This window comes from Petaurus breviceps, unplaced genomic scaffold (assembly GCF_028583685.1).
Source record: "Petaurus breviceps papuanus isolate PSGF00001 unplaced genomic scaffold, PetGlider_PUasm1.0 176, whole genome shotgun sequence".
Lineage (NCBI taxonomy): Eukaryota > Metazoa > Chordata > Mammalia > Diprotodontia > Petauridae > Petaurus > Petaurus breviceps.
The window spans coordinates 11,990,295-11,996,298 of NW_027185771.1; the positions used below are offsets into that span (position 1 = coordinate 11,990,295).

The 6,004-nt window shown below is 40.9% G+C and overlaps 1 long non-coding RNA gene across 2 annotated transcripts in view; it reads left to right on the top strand.

Moving 5' to 3' along the window:
• The window catches only part of LOC138159350 (uncharacterized), a 38,833-nt gene extending 36,859 nt beyond the window's left edge, over positions 1–1,974 (top strand). For both annotated transcript variants that reach the window (XR_011167872.1, XR_011167873.1), the window contains exon 2: positions 838–1,974. This is a non-coding gene — a long non-coding RNA (uncharacterized lncRNA). The remainder of the gene's footprint in view (positions 1–837) is intronic.
• The last annotated feature ends 4,030 nt before the right edge of the window (positions 1,975–6,004 follow it).

The following is a 6,004-nucleotide window of genomic DNA, read 5'->3' on the forward strand; positions in this document are numbered from 1 at the left end:
TCCATCCATCCATCCATCCATCCATCCATCCATCCATCCATCCATCCATCCATCTGTCTTTGTCTCAAAACACTATATAAATATCAGTTGTCATTACCATGATATGTGAATCATGATGTTCCACAGATTCCTAGGACCTAGAATTGGAAGGGACATTAAAATCTAACCTCATTTTACAGATGAGGAAACCAAGTCTCAGAAAGGGGAAGTTACTTGTCTAAGGTAACCTAGTTAGTAAGTTTCATGAGCTGAGCTAGAACTCACTGGCTGCCTTTAACTTGATGGCTGAGCTGCAGTGGGGTGTGAGGGCCTGTGAGTGGATGGGGGAGGGGGGGTCCTGTGACCATCAGTCTTCCTTACATGGACCTCTCTGATGACCTGACCTGGGAAGTGCTACAGATGAGCCCAGTTCCCTGGGGCAGGTCCAGTAGAAGTTCTGAATAAGAAGACTCCATACTGTTACAGATGAGAAGGGGCTGCTCTTCGTATGAATTTTTAGCACTAATGTCCACATCTTTATAACTGGGAGCCATAAATATATCCATCAAAAGGTCCTTGGAATGGCAGCTGATAGTATAACTTTCCATAATAGACCATGGCAACATATCCTTTGCCTTGAGTCAGCTCGTGAGAGGTCACACACTATCCTATGTAACAAAATCAATGAGGGTCACAAAACCATGTTTCCAATTTTCCAATATAATAATAATAATAATAATGTTGTAGTCTATCAATAATATAGCTTGCATATGGATGGATAATGAGCTGGGACCAGAATTAATTATAGGAGGATGAAAGCAGGATACGAAGATTTCAAGCCCATTCTTTTAATTACAGCATTTTCCTGGTGATACGACCTTCTTGCTTGGGAATCATGGAAGGCCATGATATCAAGAAGAATCAATATCTGCAGGTGACCCAAAGGATAATGGAAGATACCTGTTGGGTATAACACTGCCCTATATTCCCTGTGATGACTTGCACACAAGAAAGAGAGGAAAGGACTTTATCAGGGTCATGCTAGATGGAAGAGGAAGTGAGCCATATCTTGAGCAAGAGGGAGAAATAACACATAGTCATATGAAAAAATGCTCTAACTCACTATTGATTAGAGAAATGCACATCAACACAGCTCCGAGGTACCACATCACACCTATCACATCGGCTAACATGGCAATATAGGAAAATGATAAATGTTGGAGAAGATGTGAGAAAATCGGAACATTAATGCATTGTTGGTGGAGTTGTGAACTCATCCAACCATTCTGGAGAAGAATTTTGAATTATGCCCAAAGGGCTATAAAAATATGCATACCTTTTGACCCAGCAAGACCATTTCTAGGTCTGTACCCCAAAGAGATCATGAAAAAGGGAAAAGGACCCACGTAGACAAAAATATTTATAGCAGCTCTTTTTGTGGTAGCAAAGAATTGGAAATTGAGAGGATGCCCATCAATTGGGGAATGGCTGAACAAGTTGTGGTATATGAATGTAATGGAATACTATTGTGCTATGAGAAATGATGAACAGGCAAACTTCAGAAAAACCTGGAAAGACCTACATGAACTGATGCTGAGTGAAGTGAGCAGAACATTGTATACAGTAACAGCTATGTTGTGCAATGATCAACTATGAAAGACTTAGCTCTTCTCAGCAATGCAAAGATCTAAAATCTCAAAAGACTCATGATGGAAAATTCTATCCACATCCAGAAAAAGAACTTTGGAGTCTCAGTAAAGATGGCAGCATACTCTCTTTTTTTGTTGTTGTTTTGTCTCTTTTTTCTTGTGGTTCCTCCCTTTCGTTCTAATTCTTCTTTATAGCATGACTAATGTGAAAATACATTTGATATGAATGTATAAGCAGAGCCTTTGTCAGATTGCACATTGTCTTGAGGAAGGGAGAGGAAAGAGAAGGGGAGAAAATTTCAAATTCAAAATCTTACAGAAGTGAATGTTGAAAACTAAAAATTAATTAATTAATTATTAAAAAACAAAACAAAACAGTGAGAGATAGCAGGAGAATGGCCATGGCCTTGAATGTCATACCAACAGCTACTCAGTATGGAGAGAATCAGACCAAGGTCCCTATCAAAGCCTTGTGATGTGATGCTTATGTGATTGATACTGACAATGAGAGCATTTTAGTGTAATGGATGAGTGCTGGACCTGGATTCAGGAAGACCTAAGTTCAGATCTGGCCTCAGATACTCACTAGTTGTACAACCCTGGGAAATTAGCTTAATTTCTGTCTGCCTCAGTTTCCTCATCTGTAAAATGGGGATAATAATAGCAGCCACATTTAAGGGCTGTTGGAAGGATAAAACAAGATGATGAAATTTGTAAACCTTAACATACTACACTACCTAAATAAGTTCTATCTATTATTACTTATTATCATTCCTGTTTCCTAAGCAAATCTCTAAGCCTGAATGTGGCAGAGGGGGTTTGTTGGTAGATTTCTCTGTTCTGTTAAATTCACAAGTCCCTAGTCTATCTGTGGTTACAAACTGCTTCATACAGATGATTTTATTTTATCTTCACAGATAGGGCATGTGTAAGTATCCTTATTTTATATCTGAGAAGCTGAGGCCTAAAGATGTTAAAAGACACACAGCCACGCCAGTGGTACTACCAAAGCTGGCCTTTAGATCATTGGCCATCCAAGCCCAGTGGCTTTCTTTTTGCTATACCCTGCTGACTTCCGAGAGAAGATAATTCATTAAACATTTCTCTTTGAGGAATTTACAAATGCTTACAGCTGCCTAGGCTCTAGATCTGATCTTCAAAAGCACATTATGAAAAACAATAGAGAAAAAATGACATCAATAAAAACATTGGGGAAAAAAAGAAAAACAATGGGAAAAAAAGTGATGAAACTTCCATTTCTGAGAAATTTAAATCAGGGATTCAAATCTGCATTATCTTTTAAACCTGCTAGCCGAAGCTGTGCTGGAGTTTTGGGCCTTAGTCCAAGGGTGGAAAAGGAACACAAATGTAGTTTGCATGTATCTAGACCAATTTCTCACCTTTTCACAACTACTTGGTGCTTTGGGGACCAGGCCAGCAGAAAGAGCCCTGAATGTGAATTGGAAAAACTTGGGTTAGATTCCAGCTCTGCTTTTTGATGGTCTGTGTGACCTTGGATGATGCATCTCAAAATCTACTTGAAGGAGAATTCTATTGTCTGTTGCTAACTAGAGAGAAAGACTTTAATAACCTTGACTTTTAATCCTAGTCCCAATCCATCTGTTTCCTCTCATCACTTGAGAGTGGGCAGGGCTCTGATGGCCTTGCCCCTCCCACACTGGATTTTGGGGGGCTCTGGGGGGAAGGGTGTACCATGGAGTATCTAATGACAATGTGTTTTGGACTCATTACAATTCACTCTGCGTGATTTAGGGCCTAATCTTTGTGAAACTCCAAAGTGCTTTATTAATAGCACATTAGCAGACAATTCATGCATTTTGATGAAAAATTGTCCGGTGTTATTTCATAGGGAAAGAGGCTGAGGGGAGAATGTTGGGGAGGCGGGGGTTGGGGGGGAAGTGGGGAAGAAGAGGGAGGGGCCCCTCCAATTCTGTTCCCAGCAGCTGCCAAGGCGGCTTCACCTCCACTATGCCATGGCATCAAGGAAATACAGAAACCCTTCTGACAACTGCCGCCATTCATTAATCTTGATGAGTTTTCTGCTGAATATTCTTCCACGGGCTTTCAAACTGTTCACTAATTGCAATTAATCACTTACCGAAACAGATGTCAGGAACAATGGAATTTGGAAGTCTGGAGGCTTGATAAAGCTGTCAGAAGAGAGTACTTGGGTGGCCACTGATGCCAACAGTCACTTGAAACACCTTCTCCTTTCCACTGGTTCAGGGAACCAAACTGACCTCTTTCCTGTCCCATGATAGCATCTGTCAAACCCCACTCCACTTGCTGGGGCAGATTGGGGGGGGGTTAGAGGGGAGGATGGGGAGAAGAATGTAGTTATCTCTGCTAGACTGTAAAATCCTACGCTTGTATCCAAACGGTAGGAGAGGAGAGAGGAAGAGAAACAATTTTGGAAGCAATACTTCAGTCCTTGCCTATCAGGGAGCAGCCCAGGATTGGGAAAAGGGAATTGGCTGGGGAGTCATGGGGCCTGGGTTTGAATCATGCTCGATTACCTTCCGTGTGTGACCTTGGACAAGTCATTTACTTCTCTAGGTTCTGGTTTCCTCATCTCTAGTTACAGTGACTTTTCTTGATTAGATTCTTATTTGGACCATCTGTGGTCTGTACTATTCATTTGGCATTTAGCATATACTAATTCTGTTCTATTATTTCAATTGGACGTAACAGAAAGACTGCTGGCCTGGGAGTGAGGACACCCTTCTATACTTGGCTGTCAATCCAAGGAATGTCACTTCTCTCTAGGCCTCATTTTCCTCTTCTGTAGCAGTAGCAGGAGGGAGAGTATTGGACTAGAGATGATCTCTAAGGTTTTTTCATCTCTGACATTCTGGGCCTGTCACTAACACTGCATATCCTCTGTCTCCCCCACTATAATATAACATCTTTTGAGGGGGACAATGTTTCATACTTATTTTTATCTCTTCTCTATTCCCTCAAATGCCAGCATACAGGAGACAATCCCTATATATTTGTTGAATAAATGAATGGCATATTCTAAAATCTTTTTAATAGCCTCAGAGTTACAAACAGATTGGACATGCTCCTTCTATCCCACATGCCAGGCCCATCAAGGGCCCCATCTGGACACAACGAAATGCTCTTTGGTTATCCTGTTCAGTTTTTTTTCTTATGGGGTCTACTTATGACTGGTAAAGGTTGGCAATTCACTGCCAGCTCAGACTGTATTCTAGACCCCCAGGTCAATTTCTTATATGTGTTGTGTGTCATCCTTGATGGATGCAACAAGGGGTAACTTTGATCAGCGATCCTCTGATGATTAACATTAAGTGAGGACTAGAACAGGTGGATGTAATATTGTCAAAGGTGGTTGCCACTTTCAGGGAGGAAGTCCAGGGAAGAGTCCAAATGGAAAAGAGGTTCCCTATAAATAGGTAGCATTTATATAGTACTTTAGGGTTTGCAAAGCATGTTACCTATGTTATATCATTTGGTCCATCCAGCACTCTTAACTACTACCTAGATACTGAGATTCTCCAAATGTTCCTTTTTGCAGATAACATTGTTCTACAAGAGGCCCCCCTCCCCCCAAATAAGAGCTATAGTCATTACATGGAGATAAGCCTGACAATCCATACCGGAAAAACCAAGTGGATGAAAAATACTTTTGCTACTATGCAATTGAATGGACTGTTTACTATCAGTTCATTAGTATATATATTTTGAATAGATACTGAAGATGAACAACAGACTGGTTCCAAAACTTGATAGGGAAGGAAAAGAGAGCAGGTTGGATTGTGATTAGGAAATTGTTCAATGCTTTTAATGGCCCCAAACTTCTTCCTCAAAAACCTATCTTTTTTTTTCACACAGCTAGTTTTTTTATGTGGGCATTGTTTCTGAGGCTGGAACCAAACTCGGGTCCTCCTGACTCCAGGGCTGGCGCTTTACTCACTGCGTCACCTAGCCGCCCCAAAAACCTGTCTTTGAAACAGCAAACCTCTTCCAATGAAGTCATATAAGTATGAAGCATGGGATACTGCCCCCTCTGAAGACCACAAACTGTTGATCCTCCAAAGGGCAGTGGACAGAAGTAGGTTGTAATATACACATTGCAGGGGTGAGGAGCTTAGCATCCCCGTGATCTGGAAAATCCTTGTAAAATCTTTTGACCCTCCCTCTGTACCAGAGAAGAAGTCTGATTTTTTTTTTCTTTTATGGGATGCTTACAGTACCTTATTGTAAAATTTGGATTAAATATTTGGTCATGGGCTCTTTATCATCTGTTGGCCTTTGTGTGTTGTTTGTGGCTTCCACAAAACTTTCTAAAATTCCCATTTAATTTCTTATGCTGATCTGTGAAATATCAAGAT